A 17631-nucleotide genomic window follows, 5' to 3' on the forward strand; every position below is an offset into this window, starting at 1 on the left:
ACCCATATGGGAATGAGATGTGTTACACATGACGGGGTAGTTCAGTCTGTATCATCTGTATCACATGCAGGGTGTGTTTGTCCGGTTTGGGGACCTCCTGTGAACGACCTCATGGAAAAAATGACCACGGCCTTGTTTTTGATTTGCAGCGGTCGCCACATTGCTCTAAACTCAGGGTTGAAACACTGCCTGTAAATATAGTTGGAATAAATAATGATGACCTAAGACTAGAGATGTCCCGATCCGATCACGTGATCGGGGATCGGAGCCGATCACGTGATTTTCAAAAGATCGGAATCGGGAGAAAAAAATCGGGGATCGGATTTATTTATTTTTTTATAAAATATTTTTATTATTTTATTTAATGTTACAAAACAAAAATGACCATGTTCACTTCTTAAAGTCATCCTGAGGCCTTAGTTTTGGTTTAAAATTACACAACATCATGTATGTGTTGCTTCTTTTGGGCTTGTTTTCATAGACCTGGTTGCTTATTTCTCTCAAATCTGGCAACAGAGTGGGCGCAGTGTCTAATAGTAGCAGTAAGCTAACGAGAGGCTACGTTCAGCTGGTGACTCGGGAGTCGGGACAGAGAAAATGTCAGCAGTTTGGAAGTATTATAAAATTGAAAGCAAAGGCAGTGTAACAGCCATATGCAATGTTTGCAAGGCGGAGGTTCCGCGTGGTGGAAAGAACAGAGCTACGTTCAACACGACCAATCTAATACGCCACCTGAGAAACAAACAACAACACGACGAGTACACTTTTAAAAGGAAAGAGAAACTGCCTCAGAACAGTGAAAAGGCCAAAAAAATAACAGCCAAGATAGCTGAATTCATCGCGTTGGATGACCAGCCGTTATCTGTTACCTTCGTTTTCTCTTAATGCATTGCATAAAGATCGGATCGGGAAAAATCGGCATCGGCAGATTGTCAAAAGGTGATCGGGACATCCCTACCTAAGACACTTTAAACTCTGTGTGTCTGTGACTTGATTTGCTGTGCACTGCAACTCCTCCTCAGCGCCTCTGAACTGAAGTTAGCAGTTTGTTCTGACATAACCTTCTAAAATATATATCTTTTAGTGATGTCGAAGAATTCATGACTGAAATACAAATCTATGAGGCAATGTTTGTGTAAAGTGGAATACATTAAGAATAGACTGGAAATAAAGGTGATTGCGAAGTTTGTTGTTCAACTTTAAGGCCTGATTACTAGTTGAAATTGTACACACAACTTACCAACATACAGTATGACCTATAGCATGCATTCTTGACTCATAATGAAGGAAGTTACTTAATAGCTGCTTTGGTCCATCTACTTTTATTCAACCCAGTTCTCTTGTGAGTATTGCCTGATACACGAAGGATCAGAGTCAAGAGTTAATGGTACATTTGAATATGCTGTTTGCTCTTACAGTATAGAGATTGCTATAAATTAGACAATTGACAAATGAGCTGTCTCTGAGAGCCCTCTACAAACTTACCCAAGTACGTATCCAAGTAACTAATGAAGTGAACTGAATATTTAAATGGTTTCAAATATTAGTTTACATTTTCAATAAACCACTACCAGCTGCTGAACTTTCTGCTTTCTAACAGCGAGTAACAACTCTAACACAAACACCACTAATTATATGTAAATAAAAAAACTAAAATGTTGTACCCTCAGTTTCAATTCCGTCAATGTTTCCTTGAGGTATTCCAAGCTCCTTAGCGTGTTAGTAATTAGCTCACAAGCTGTGGTATTTTACCAACAAGCTGTTGTTGGTAAAACGTCGCTAAAGCTTTGGCGATGATTATGATGTGCATTTTTATGACGAGGCCTGAGGAGTAATTTTGTTTATTTTATTGGACTTAGTTTTTGAAATCATCATTACATTCTGCAACAATTAGTCAAAATGTATTAATCAAAAAGTATACTTTAATGTGTAACTGTCCCTATTCTCCCTGAATCAGATACACTATAAAATATGTTTTAAATTTCAACTTGAGCCATGTTGCAATCCCTTTACTGTATATCAGGAATATATCCTATTTCCTTAAATAAAATCCTTACATTTCAGGCAGTCAAACAGGCAAAGCTCTGCACCAGTAATGAATCGAGTTTTCCTTATTCAATTCAATCCAAGTGAGACTCAGAACAGACGCTACCTTTTCACACTTATGTATTTTTCATCAATTTAAAATCCTCTTTGATAAACACTGCGTGACACAAAGCAGACTTCATGTGGCTGCAAACTGATTTAGAAAAGAAACAGCAGTGAGTTCAACTCGAGCTGGAGTTGATATTTACTTTAGTGGGCTGTCTTTGGTGCATCCGTGACATGGCAAGTTAACCACCCGCATACTGCCCCAAAGATGGAGAACAGGGAGCCGAGAATAACAAAATGAAACCCCAAGTGTGTTTAACTTCCTTAGAATCTGCTATAACATTTACTCATATGTGACTGAGATCAATACAAATATCAAAATCATGTATTCAGTTTCTGGCTGTATTCTGTATTAAAGGTGCCCTATTATACTGTTTTTCATTAATATATTATAGGTCTCAGATATATACAAAACATGTCTCTGAAGCGTTTGGCTCAAAACACCAAACAGATCATTGCAGCATTACCCATAATCCCCTCTGTTTCAGCCTGTTTCCAAAGTGCTGATTCTCTGTCTGTTACTTTAGATGAAAATAAGGAGCCCCTCCCCACTGAGAGACATTTGGTTAAAAAGAACACAATGGTGCTCTAGGAGGAGATTCAGGTGATAAGGTGTGTGTGTGTGTGTGTGTGTGTGTGTGTGTGTGGGGGGGGGGGGGGTTACCTTGGTTGCTGATTGGCTAATGGTTACACAAGCCAAAACATCATAAAGTGGCCAAAATCTGATCAGCTCATTTTCAGACAGGTTTTTATATAAATGGATCAGGACAAAAAGTGAGCGAATCTTTTTTCCTGAAACTTTCAGAATCTCTTTACACAGAGGGGACACATGTTTATGTATAAGAGACATGAAAAAGTGGATTTTGCATAATAGGTGACCTTTAAATAGGGTTAGGGTTAGTGTCAGATCCCCCCACCATGGCCTCTGGCATCTGAATATCTCTGGAGATCCTGACAAAGATGTTGCCCCATCTGATTCTGTAACTTGCTGCAGTACTACATTTCAGAAATGTGACACTGCTGGATCCCCATCCAGTGAACAGTAGTCATCGATTGTTCGGAGACCACTGCAGGCCTGAGGTGGGTAATTGCATGATCGGCTGCTACACCTGCAGGGACCAACAGAGGCCTGGAAAGAGATGGTCACATTGAGTCCTAAATGGACACCAGCAGGATGTTTCTCAACTTCAATAACACAGACCAATGCAGAAGTAGACCTGTCCACTTTGATTAGGGTTTTAGAGAGTCTGTCCTGAATATTTATTGGACCAAATAAAGTAAGATATGGGTTTATCTTTTAGTTTGCTGTCAGACTTCAAACTTGGCTCGTTGCCTTTTGGAAGATGCAGTTAATTTATAATCAGTTTAGGATTTCAATATTTGAGGCTGGCAGTATACTCCGAACATCACTGAATGTGGCATCTTCTCAAATAAAGGCACAACAAGCTAGTATTCCCACTGCACCTTTAGGTTAGTTTGTTTAGCAATGTCCGAGCCAAAATAGCAATGAGAAGAGACGCAGTGGGAAAGGTAAAGCCCAAAGCACATTATGTACAACACAGTTTGTGTTGCCAACATGCAAGCAATTGGGTGGAAGCGAAAGAGTAAAGTTTGAGAAATAGTCAACACGTGTTTTCACTTTTCCTCATGCAAGTAAAGCCACTCTTTAAAGTTGCCAGGCTAAACGCTAATGAATCCAGCTGACAATCTGCCAGAGACTAGCGCTGTGAGTTTAGGCTGTTAAATGAGCAAACACTTTAGCACAAATGAATCAATGACCTTTTGTTTGCTTGTGTCTTTTAACTCAGTCCTAATGACATCTAGAAAAAAGGGACACCAAATGGAAGTTCTTTTTAAAAAGCTCCTAAGGAAAGATTTTCTGCACAGTTCACGTTTCCCCCTTAACCTGTAGATTATCTTTGTCCGCAGGGCGATTTTTCTTTCATCTAATCTACTTTGAAGGAGAAAAGGGGCCAGGCAAAGCGCCACCTCTGCATTGTCTCTGTAGATATGAGGGGTCTTGTGGAAATGCTGAGTCGAGCTAATGAGAAGTGTCTTCCTGCAAGCCGAAGGTGGCCGTCCTATCTCAAGTAAAGGTGCTGTGAGAGCTTGTCATTTATTTTAAACCTTGAATTAGGCTTTATGTTTGGCAAAGGCCATCATTAAGCAAATTCAAAATGGTGAAACACAACCAGAAGCATCCCCTTTGAGACACTAATGCTGTAACGGGGTTTATGGTTGCTTGACTTTAATTTAATCTTCACAGATAAAACAGACAAAACAACCCATGATATAGAATAATTGTATACAACCAAGACCTTAAATGTATGTTCCTGTCAAACTTATCAGGTTGAACAATCAACCGTCGGAATCAGAATTAGCTTTATTAGACAAGTATTAGTACATATCCTAGATATTTGACTTTTTTCTCTGAATGTACTGAATAAATAGACATAACCTGCATGATGTTATGAAAATGTTGGAAAATGATGCATTATAAACTGTAGAAATACAGACTATAATGGGCAGAGGATGTTAAGGTCGTACAGGGTTATTCTTTTATACTTTTTTTCAAGAGGATTCATAAAAAAACAGTTCTCATTCATAACACTCTGTTCGATGTCTCACTATGGGATGCGCGTATGCAAACCGAAGCATCAATCTCATTACGCCAATTCTGATTGGCTGGTGATCTTGACGTCTACGTCAGGGAATCCACCCACCCTTTAAGTAGCTTGCGCTACGTCATTCAAACACCTGTTCTCCCTTCAGAGCACATCTCGAATATCAGTAGCCGGGCTAGCTTAACGGTCCACAGACTGAACCCAAGCTAACATTCGGTCGACAGGCGCTTGCCGGTTACTTTTTTGCTTTGCAGAAGAATTGAACAAATATTAACACACCAGTTAATATTGTAATCTGCCCCGCCGTTTTTTCTTTCCAAATAACGGTAAGGTTTGATTTTTTTCTTCAAACAGTAACATACCTGTTGCTAGTTTATCCCTCCGCGCCGACACCACGGAGAGCGAGGACGGACTCTTCTCTCCCTCACACCAGAGGAGACGGAGATAAGAAAGATATTAACACACCAGTTAATATTTTTTGGAGAAAAATCTACCCCGTCGTTTTTTTCCTTTCGGAATAACGATAAGGTAGAATTTCTTTTCTCGGTAACATACCTGTTACTAGCTTGTCCCTCCGCGCCGACACCCCGGCAAACGAGGATGGACCCTTCTCTCCCTCACATCAGAGGAGTCGGAGGATCGGAGGCTGCGGGTTTAAGATCTCGAGCACAGACTCACACCAGGTCTGCTCGTCCTGCCTTGGGCTGGAACACGCCCAGGAAGCTATCGATACCCCCGGTTCGTGCGGGCATTGTGCCCGCTTCACCATCAAGGGCCTCCGTCGACGGCTACCGCGCCAAGCTAGCCTGTCGGGACGGGACCCCTTCATGTCCGTTGATTCGCCGGCCGGCAATCGGGACATGGTGGCGACCGCCGCGGAGATTGAGCCCCGCGCTGTGTCAGGCTGGGGCTCAATAACGGCGGTAGCCGCGGAATCGGAGCCCCGCGCCGTGTCAGGCTGGGGCCCAGTGGCGGCAAGAGCCGCGAGAGCGGAGCCCCGCTCTGTGTCAAGCTGGGGCTCCCAACTGGACCACACCGTGGTTCCACCCGCGGAGTATGTCCTACAGCTGGATTATATGGAGGAGGATGAAGAGCATGCAACAAGCAACAAGCAACAAGCAACAAGCAACAAGCAACAAGGCCCCAATCCAGGGTGCCTCCTCTTTGGACTGTGACGGCATGGAGAAGCTGGTGGCAGCCCACCTCCAACCGCGGCTGGCTTCGGCACCGAGCAGGAACCCCACGCTACCGGCAAAGGCAGACCGCTTCCGGTCAGCAATGACCGAACGAGCCTATAAAGCCGCAGCTTTGTCCGCCAAGGCGCTCAACGTCTCCTCGCTGCTGACCGCCTACCAGGCGGAGCTCTGTGAGGACATGACGGTCAAACCTGAGCCTGCTGTGTGGGACGAAATCGCAGCGATCACGGACATTTGTCTCCGTGTGCAGCGCTGTGCATTCCAAGCCACGGGCAAAGCACTGGGGATAATGGTGGTACAGGAGAGAGCCAGGTGGCTTACCCTGACGAACCTTCCAGACCGGGAAAAAGAGGACGTCTTGGACATGCCTATTGCTCCCGAGGGCATATTTGGCTCCGCTCTAGCTTCGATGCAGCAGCGGTGTGAATCCAAAAAGAAGGAGGATGAGGCTCTCCAGCTTTGTCTTCCCCGAAGGGTCCAGTCGCCGCCTTCAACGGCCCAGCGGCAATCCTTCGCTCAGGCTGCCTCACGTCCTGCCCGGTTCAAGATCCCGAAACAGCAGAGGCTACAGCCCGCCCCGGGTCTCCAGCCCAGACACGAGGCGAAGACGAGCTGGCCAAGAAAGTCTCCGGTTCCGGCAGCAGCCGCTCAGGCACAGCCGGTCCAGACTTTCAGCCACCAGACGAGGAAGAAGAAAAGGGCGACCTGACAGCCTCCTCTCCTCGATAAAGGAGCTGGAAGTTTCCTGTTCTCCAGCTCCAGAACACGTTCCAGTGTTAGATGCTCATGTGTTTCCGGGGTGCAACCATGCCCCCATCGCCTCGAGTGATGTCAGAACGTCATCCTCAAGTTCGCGCCATGAGGGAAATGGACTTAACATCAAAGACAGCAAGCTCCGCTGCTCGTTTAAGTCACACAAACACATGTCATCACTATTTGTTTCTTAATAAATCATTTTCCACTGTCGTTTCCAGGCTTAAAGCCAAGGGCGCAGTCAATAAAAATGAAAAGAAAAACAATAAACAGTCTGACGTCTACCCCCCTTCTAAGAGTGGCTACTACTGTACCTCTCTCGGAAGGCGGACGATGGACGGGGCTGTGAAGGCATCACCGCCACGCGCATGTGCAGTGTCGACCGAGGTTGTCAACCTGGGGTACCACCGTGTTCAGACACTAGAGGGCCCCATAACACAACAAATAGAGACACTGAGGGCAGAAGGCAGGGATGTGACATCTCCACTCGCTTTGAGAAGCAAAAAGTGGAGGATGCTCACAGATTCTGCTTGGGTTTTCAAGACAAAAACACGGGGTTACAGACTCCAATTCGCTGTCACCCCCCCTCACTTTTCGGGCATTCTGCATTCGCAAGCCCGGGGAGAGTCGGCCCATATTCTAGAGCAAGAGATCCTCTCGCTACTAGACAAGAAGGCTATATCTATAATACCTTCCGAGCAGATTCAGAGCGGCTTTTATTCCAAGTATTTCCTGGTTCCCAAACGGGGAGGGAACGGGATTCGGCCTATACTAGATTTGAGGGCTCTGAACAAATATCTCATAAGATACAAATTCAGAATGCTCACTCACATCTCTGTTGCGTCTCGTGCACCAAAACGATTGGCTCCTTCTCGCACAGTCGGAGCAAGAGGCTATTACGCAGACGAATGTTTTCGTAAAACACCTGCTTGACCTGGGTTTCGTAATAAACACAGAAAAGAGCATGTTGTCTCCAGCCCAGACTGTACTCTTCCTGGGCCTACGCCTGAATTCGGTGCCCTTTACAGCCCGCCTGTCAGCAGAGAGAGTGAAAGCCTTCAGGGCTTGCCTCGCTCATTTCCAGCCACGCAAATATGTTCTCTTCAGATCATGTCTGCGGTTACTGGGGCTCATGGCGTCAGCCGTCCTGGTCGTACGACCGGGACGCTTACACATGAGAGAGTTTCAGCGCTGGGTAGCTGCCCTCAGATTGGACCCCGTGCGTCATGGCGCGCGGAGAGTGATGGTCACTATGAAATGCGTAATGGCACTGCGCCACTGGCTACACCCAACTTTTCTAGTACCGGGCGTGCCTATGGGTGCTGTCCTATCGCGGAAGGTGGTCACCACAGACGCATGTCTGACGGGCTGGGGGGGTATATACGAAGGTCGACCTGTGAGGGGTCTCTGGAGCAGAGACCTCCAACGGTCACACATAAATTATCTGGAGCTTTTAGCGGTGTTCCTCACCCTGAAACGCTTTCTGCCTTTTCTCAGAGGACATCATGTCCTCGTGAGGACAGACAACACGACCACAATATCGTATATAAACCGCCAAGGGGGTTTGCGTTCTCTCCAGTTACACATGCTGGCACGCAAACTGATCTTATGGAGCTGCGGACGTCTCCTCTCTCTAAGAGCGACGCACGTACCAGGAGTGATGAACCTCGGGGCAGATCTGCTGTCCAGAGGTTCACCACTTTATGCAGACTGGACTCTACATTCAATAATTGTGAGTCAGCTGTGGGTGCGTTAGGGCCGGGCCGCGGTGGATCTGTTCGCATCAAAAGAAAACGCTCAATGTCAGCTGTTCTTTTCAATGCGCGATTTAAACGCACCGTTAGGCTCGCGCACGTTTGGCCTCCGGTCCTTCTGTATGCGTTCCCACCCCTGGCTCTGATACCCCCAACTCTGGCCAGAGTGAGAGAACAACGCCACACACTTATCCTAATAGCTCCGCACTGGCCTGCAATGTACTGGCTGGCGGAGATTTATCAGCTGCTGTGCGGGCAGCCGTGGCAGCTCCCGCTACGCAGGGACATACTGTCTCAGGCGGGGGGGACCATTTTTCACCCACACCCAGAGCGCTTGGCACTATGGGCCTGACCCGTGAGTGGTATAACCTGGATACAGTGGGACTCCTTCAGAAGGTGATAAACACTATTCAGAGTGCAAGAGCTTCCTCCACCAGGTCTCTTTACGACTGTAAGTGGAGGGTGTTTGAGGAGTGGTGCCTTAAAAAAGGGACACATCTCTTTTCAATGTCCTGTCGGGGTGATTCTATCATTTCTACAGGACCTGATTGATAAACACAGAGCTTTCTCTACGATCAAGGTGTACCTGGCTGCTATTGCTGCATGCCATGTGGGCTTTGAGGGAAAGACGGCTAGCCAACATCCTTTGGTCTGCCGTTTTATGAAAGGGGCTCGCAGGCTCCTCCCTGTTTCCAGGTCACTGGTGCCCTTATGGGACCTGGCAGTGGTTTTAGATGGGCTCACTCGACCTCCATTTGAACCCCTTGAAGAAGCTGACATGAAACACCTGTCACTCAAGACAGTGTTGTTACTGGCTCTGGCATCTGCCAAGCGGGTCAGTGACATTCATGCACTCTCTGTACATCCTTCATGCACTCAGTTTGCCCCGGGGCAAACGAGAGTGTTGCTGAAGCCCAACCCTGCCTTTGTACCTAAGGTGGTTGGCTCATGTACCCCCATTGACATTGTGGCATTTCCTCCGCCGCTGTGTTCCTCTGAGGAACAGCGGCCAAATTTGTTGTGCCCAGTCCGTGCTTTACGCATCTATATGGACAGGTCAAAAGAGTTTTGTTGCAATGACCAACTCTTTGTATCCTGGGCTAACCCTCATAAGGGCAAGCCCGTTACCAGGCAACGGCTCTCCCACTGGATTGTGGAAGCGATTGCTCTGGCTTATATGAGTCAGGATTTGCAGGCACCAACGGGCCTGCGTGCTCATTCTACTCGTGGACTGGCTACATCCTGGGCTTTGTTCAAGGGTGTTTCCATCCAAGACATTTGTGCAGCAGCGAGCTGGTCCTCGCCGCTCACTTTTGTCCGCTTTTACAGGCTAGATGTCTCTGCTCCAAGCGTGGCCCGTGCAGTGCTGGGCCCGTGTTGAGACAGGGTTCTACCTGTTAAGTTCTGGTTGTTTTGGTGATTTTCGAGATAAGCATGTCTAGCAATATGGGAGTTTCTATATCCCATAGCGAGACATCGAACGGAGTGTTATGAATGAGAACTATAGGTTACTTACGTAACCCCAGTACTCAGAGTAACATGAAGTGAGATGTCTCACCAGACGGCCCTTCTTGCTAAGGCGAAGCGAGAAGAGATGCTTATTTTGAATGACGCTGCGTCATAGCGCAAGCTACTTAAAGGGTGGGTGGATTCCCTGACGTAGACGTCAAGATCTCCAGCCAATCAGAATTGGCGTAATGAGATTGATGCTTCTGTTTGCATACGCGTTGAGGCGCATCCCATAGTGAGACATCTCACTTCATGTTACTCTGAGTATTGGGGTTACGTAAGTAACCTATAGTTTCCTGGTAGATTTTAATGATAACAAAATTATGTAACAATATTTGCACAATTGAGTAGAAATAGAGTGCTCTTATGTTTTCTGGTAGAAGCAATTGTATAAAGAGTGACCTCAGAATTGAAAATGCTTTTCAAAAATGTGTAGTAACTATAATAGCCCAAAGGCCGTCCTGAACTCTTGTTTGTGCTCGGGAATATCTATTGAGCACTAACCCCAACAATGCACACGCTCTGATGTCAGCGGGTGAGACAGATGGACTCTGGGAGTGGGGGTTGTTTGAGGGAAGTAAACTAACCTGTGATTTGGGATTTGATGGTTGAAAGGATCGTTGTTTGAATCAGTCAGGAGAGAAGATAACAGAGGCATGAAGTGCACGAGTAATAGACTGGAAAAACGCGAGCAGTTGAGTAATCCTCCATATAACAGGAAGCTAAAGAATTTAACTCAATCTAATCAATGCTTTGTTTTGAAACGGAAGAACATTTTCTCTTCAGATGTAGTTGATGAACAGCCTCCTTTTTGTTTTTCTACTAATCCCTATACAGCTTGTTACAGATTATTCATCCCTGGTTTCAAATCAAATGTCAGATACTAATCTGATTAAATGAAATATTTTAGTTTATTTTTGAAAAGCCACATTTGACTGGACCTTTGCTATCCAGAATTGTATTTGTGTGTATTCATCTGTGTATTTATCTAGAGACCCTTAATGAAGTCATCTTGTTTATTTGTAGTGTACAGATGGTGTTCTGAGACTGGCAGTTGGTCATTCTGTTGCTATGGCACTTGCTACTGATAAAGTGCCATAGCAACTACAGTTTAACTGACGTTGCATCCATCATATTTTCAGATCTGTATCCAAACCAAGATTGAGACGAGTCCACTTGATTGCGATTTAAAATATTAGATTTATGATCTAAAATCAATTTAGTGTATACTTTATGGAGGTAGAAGAGGATAGTAGTTTTTGCCAAAGGATACAAAAGGGTTGTGAAGGGACATCTCTTGTGAGACATCTTTTAAAAGGCCAGAATGGTTAGGATAAATTGCTACTTAATCAATTAAATCATGAAGGAGGAGGAACAAATAAGTATGCTGGAAAATGTGGGCAATAATTTAAGAGCCTCGTACCATAATTTAATTTCACAGTAAAATGCATTAATGGAAAATTCCATGGAGCTCACATTTAACCTTTACAATATGTTCTGTCCAGACAAAAGCAAATGTTCGGTACATTATGTATGAAAATGTTTCTAGGCAATATATATCATTTGAACGAGATAATGAGGCAGAGTAAAAACCATGTAAAGATGATCTCAACGGGAGATACAGCCCTCAGTCAGGAGAGGACGTTATATAAGGGATAATGTGCAGCGAGGCGGTCATTATGGGGGAAAGAACACCCGACAGGCAGATCAAGATCCCTCCGCTACGCGTCGGGATCCTGATCTGCATGCAGTTTGCTTTTCAGCCAAAATGTATACAGTTAAATCGAACGGACTTGTTTGTGCAGATGTGAGCGTCCTTAACAATGGTCAATAAATCCTTGACAGCGGTCTGTCTGTTCTGGATTAACAACGTGTCACGTGTTCTGAATTGACCAATCAGAATCGAGTATTCAACTAAGCCATGTAATAACTGCAGTTAAACGGTTTTGATAGACTCTCATGTTTTACAGAATAAAGCAGGTGCACATGAACACATGCATGAACATAAGCACACTCACCCATAAACAAACTCACACCTGGGACTCTCAGTTGTGTGCAAGAAAGTACATCATGTTATGTTTCCAAATGTGGCTTAAGTGAAACTAAACCATGATAACAAAAAGGACGAACATGGACAATTTAGGCTCCAGCATAAAACCAACGAGCTTTGGCACTACAAAGGGCCAGAAGACAAAGTGACACTAATGCAGCTTTCACACCAGCGCTTTTCCCGTTTTAGCTCCGTGCTAGAGCTTTTCTGGTTCAGCTCCGGTTTACCTTTTCTGCTCCTGCCTTGTTCACACCACACGGAGCTGGGGTGGTACTGCGTCATTGCCTCATCGTTTGCGTCATGACGTAACCGTTTACCTGCCTGCTTCATAAAAGCCAAACCACGCGGAAATCCCTCACATCCACAGCAACAACAATGGCCGTGTATTGCAGCGCTGTTCGCTTTGGTTATGCTCTTACGAAACAAAATTGAAGGCATGGAATGGGATGACTTTACAAGGAACGAATTTACAAGGGACAACTTTACTTTAATTCAAGACTTCTTTGCGCCCATGCCCCTGCCCCTGCCCCCGCCTCGACGTAAGAGAGACGTAGCCTAAGTGGCGCCGCCTCTTAGCTCCGGAATCTTGCTGCTAGACCGACAATTTGTTTGAGATAGAAACTAACCGGATTCCGGAGCTAAGAGGCGGAGCCGCTGCAGTGTGAAGAGGAAAAAAACGGTACTTTTCAGGCTCTAGCTCCGAGCCGGCCCTGTAAACGCGTTGGTGTGAAAGGGGCATAATAGATGTTTTATTGGCCTCTATTGTAATTTCTAGGGATGCTCCGATCGATCGGTCACCGATCAAGATCGGCCGATACTCACTCTCTACCGATCGATCGGTGCTCTCTAAACATGCCGATCGCGAGAGCCTGACGTAAAATACATGACACTTTTCTCTGTGCGTGGCAAAACAAGCTCGCCAAAATGGCTTCACCGGTCTGGCATTATTTTAAGGTGTCCGAAAAAGACAGTAAAATAGCGGAATGCAACGTGTGTGTGAAGCAGAAATCCTGCAGCTCCGCCCGCCGGACCGGTAAGCGGAACGAAACACACAAGAGTTAGACCTAACACACTTAGCTATTTTATCTACCTCTGGAACAAGCTAAACTAGTTATACATATATTTATTCTTCACTGTCGGGTCACTCATTACTGGATCAGTGAGCTGCATGAGATACTGACAGGTTGTCAGGAGAGAGAGAGAGGGGGAGAGAGGGGGGGGAGAAAGAGAGAGAGGGAGAGAGGAAAAGAGAGTGCTTCCGCTCATTTCTCCCGTGTTATTATCCAAAGTGAATGTAAACTTGAATAATGTACATCATTTGAATGTAATAATTAATTTGATTGTTGTTTGTGGAATCTCCAGTGAATGAGCCACATTAACTGAGTTTAAACATCACTTTAAATGGAAGATTTAAAGTGATGTTTAAATCTTCCATTTAAGCCCCGCCCACTCGATCGGATCGGCTATCGGTATCGGCCGATACTGATTCCGGCGATCGGCCCCGAAATTGGCGATCGGAGCATCCCTAGTAATTTCAAAGGACAGGTTTCACATGGTCTAAACGTGAATACCAATTTAAACGTTGATCATCTAGCTGTCCTGGCAATTCATGCTCATGAGATATTGAGTTTTTTAACACAGATCCAAGGCCGTCACAATGACATATTGAATACAAGGGTCTCACTGGTGATGTATCTGTTCTCATAATGTGCTCTACCCCTGACACCTGATCTATGGATATATTCTTCGTGTTATGAAGGACCTCATAAATCACACTCAACATTTCCCAAAGACAAAGTTTGAGGCCTCTGAGGTGGACACCATAGTCCCTCCGGTCCATGGTACAGTGCAAGTCTTTGTTAGAAACTAGGCAGTATCCTTATTTAGAAATTGTGTTTTTTTTAAATAATTAAGTCTGTCATGATTTCAGGCTTTTGTACCCAACACCTTTTTAAAGGATTTACTGTAAATATTCAGTTTCTCCTGTAATGGATTAAATATTATTTTCTACAAAAATGTGCATACAGCATTTGAGTATAACTTTTCTCTAGCATACATTTTGACATCTCAGAGAGCCAGAGGTTTCTGTGTCACACAGTTAAATTCCTGCTGTGAAAGTTAATTATCGCCAGAAGGACAGAACATCTGAGCTCAGTGCACAGCAAGCGTTTGCTCTGCCTCTTCATCTCTGTCCAGAGAGCTCTGTGCCTCCTCACACTACAGCTCCATGTGACCAACATACAGGAAGCCTCCATTTACCTCAAAGTCAGTGTCATTTTGCAGTCTAAAGGCCGTCATTTCCATCTACCCTCAAAACACATGAAATGATAATTGTTTCAAGACGGGATGACAGCTGTAGCAATAATAAATGAAAATGAGTTTTGATGTGTTTAGTGTTCATTGTCACCCACAAAAGGAAATACTGATAAGTTAAATTGTCTAAATCTATATGTCCCTAGACACTACTGTATATTGTTCTGCTGTCAGATCTGCTGATCAATGTAGTTTTAAGTAAATTATCTTTCAATTCAGTTCTGTTAACAGAAAGCAAAGAGAGAAAAGGGAAGAAACTTATTTGCACCAGAAAGATTGTAAAAATAATACAGTTAAACTCATAGTGCTATAGCTTTAAAAACATACATTTATGTGATATACTTCACCCTATGTATATTTAACAGACACTTCAATAAGAAACCACAAGTTAAGTACAAACAACAAGAAGACAATGAAAAATGTCCCTTTTGTGATATTTTTGACAGTACATCTGTAGTACAATCTACAGTACAATCTAGTATCTTCTGCAGACTGAACGCTGTCTGAACCAACAGCTGTGAGAAACCCTGGAGGCAAAGCTCCATCATGACTGACTTACAGCACCTGTTCTGTTTGAGATAGACCCTATTTGTCTGGAGAAAAAGGTTTACACTCGGCCAATAAGTCCCATCTTCTACCACTCAATAGGCGCCTTCACACCGGAGTACTTCTACCCGTACTTATCGGTTAGTTCTGATAGTGCCTGGAATTTTGCGTTCACACCAAAAAGAAAACTTAGTTCAGAGAACTTTTACCCCCATTGTTAGTGCCTGCTAGAGAGGTGGTACTAGCATGGGGAGAAAAAAGTACCAATTTCTGATTGGCTGGGCGAATTGCAAACCACGCCCCGTAAAACTCTGAAAAGTTTTACGGGGAACTCCGGGGACTTTGGGTGGCAGAATACGCCGTGAAGTTATTTGCGGCCTGCCAGTAAACCCAAAGCAGAAGAAGAAGAAGTGACGTCAGCGGCTTAATTTGCCTAATCCTCCCTCAAGGAACTTATTCCGGTGTGAACGCGATCTGCTCTTTAGTTCCATGGGGAAACTAAGTGCTGGGCACTAAGTGCTGAGCACTAAGTACGGCAAAGTACTTGGTGTGAAAGCGGCTATTCATGACTCCCCTTACTGACACAACTCTTTGGTCAAAGTTACTAGGATAGGAACCACTTAATTCCAGAAGTGAGTCTTTGCACGAGTTCATTCAGTTTCTCATTTATTCAGCCGGCCATCTGGTGATTTTAGCAAGCATTGGCCCCTGTACAAATCACAACCTTCATCTCAGTATCCCAGCTGAACTCCACATGCACCTGTAAATCATATATACAGTGTGGCTTGCTTTTGTTTCCTGCTGTGAATGGATGGCATGAAGAGACTGAGAGCAGTCCTCCTCGCCTCTTTATATGATCTATTTAAAAACCAGAGAGCAGATGCTGCGGCACTCTGATTAAATGATGGCTGGTGTGCTCGGCCAATGTGCTTCTCACCCATGAATCTGTTTGTCAGAGGACTTCGGTACAGATCATCGTTCATCTGGACTATAATAATCATGTTAAAACAAATTCAAAATACCTTCAAAAGTAAAGTCTTGAAATGTTATGCTAACAAGCTAAACTAAGATAGTGATTGTTGTGTTGTCTCTGCTTTCACATGTTTCCTGTCTGACACTTTATTCATAGAATGTTTCTGTACCATCTGCAGCACCTGAGGAAAGCTGGCCGTGAAACTCGACTAAACGTGGCATCACACCATCTACCCACAAAGTAGCAGGGATTAGGGCTGAACGATTAATCGATTTTAAATCGAAATCGCGATTTTAAATGATGCGATTATCAAATAGTTACATTTTATTTATTTTTTTCTTCTTGTGTGTCAGTCATCCACACCAATCAGAAGTGCTGTGCTCCACATGTACCAGCCATTGTTAACCAATCAGAAGTGGCCCATGATAGAAGGTGATAGACAGATTGATCCAATCACCTGCCAAGTATTTTTGAAAGTGCCTGCCCTTTCCAAATGGCTTCCAATGGAGCTTTCCTAGATGGTTTGGTGAAACAAACCACCTGAGTCAGGTTAGTAATGCTCCATCACATGTTTTACATCTATTACAGGGTGAATCTTAAACTGAAGCTTGACTTTAAAGCAACCCAACGGAAGTTTCATGTAAGTTTAGTTCTTTCACTCGTAGCTCGGGCTGCGGGGGTGCTAAAGACGGGAGCAACTTCCGTTGGGTGGCTTAAAAACAAATATCGCAAATCGAATCGCAATCGCTATATTTGTCAGAAAAATTGCAATTAGATTTGTTCCCAAAATCGTGCAGCCCTAGGGATGCATCCAGTATATGTAACACACATCAGTAAAGAGGCTGATATAGAGACATAAAGAGTGTTTTCATAACTAGTCTAACATGGCGTCTGTGGAGGAATGTGTACTGATGGTTTTTCTACACTAATAGAGGAGAGAAAGCAAACCATAACGATAGGATGTGCTTCTAATGTCTCCAACTCTTTCATCGTCTTCAACTCTGGTGCACCATTTCACACAGATTTCTTCGTAAATAAATATATTCAGTATCTTTGAAAACTAAAAAGAATGCTTGAAAAGTGTTTGGCTGCACAGCATCATCCTTTCAGAGACTAAAATGGATGCAACGGTAAATGAACCCTTAAGAGAATTAATACAGCTCAGTTCGAGTCATCTCTGTGTTTGTGTATGTTTGGTATAGTTAGAATATTTGAATAAAAACTAATAACTATATTCAATTAGTAATGCAAATCTATTAAACATTTATATTTCCCCTATTTGGTAAATGTGTATCAAACCGCTCGAGAAAAGTGCAATTCCAAAGGTTTAACACGAATATGCAGGATGAGCTTCACTCCAGAGACAGACATTAATAATAAAACTACACATCAGGAATGTAAGATCTTAAAAGCTCTGGGACTCAGAGTGCTGTAGGAGTCACATCACAGGCGTTAACACTCATCTTAAGCGTTAAAGAGCCGCTCCGTCTCCACAGCAACAGAACTTTCTCATGAAGGAGAATCTCATTATTGCTGCCATTATGTGACACCAAAGCAGATGCTTCTTTGAGGAAATGAATGCCATTTAGAAAACTGGTTTTAATGGATAGACTGTCATCACTTCAGAGCAACTCTTCAGAGCACGGGGGGAACAAGGCGGAGCGACAAACTCAATTAATCACACTCTGGCTTGTTCACCGCGGGCTCAAGATGGTGGCTTTGTACCTGGATGCTCGTTATAGCTCGCCTCTTGATGTATGAA

This window comes from Pseudochaenichthys georgianus, chromosome 10 (genome assembly GCF_902827115.2).
Source record: "Pseudochaenichthys georgianus chromosome 10, fPseGeo1.2, whole genome shotgun sequence".
NCBI classification, from domain to species: domain Eukaryota; kingdom Metazoa; phylum Chordata; class Actinopteri; order Perciformes; family Channichthyidae; genus Pseudochaenichthys; species Pseudochaenichthys georgianus.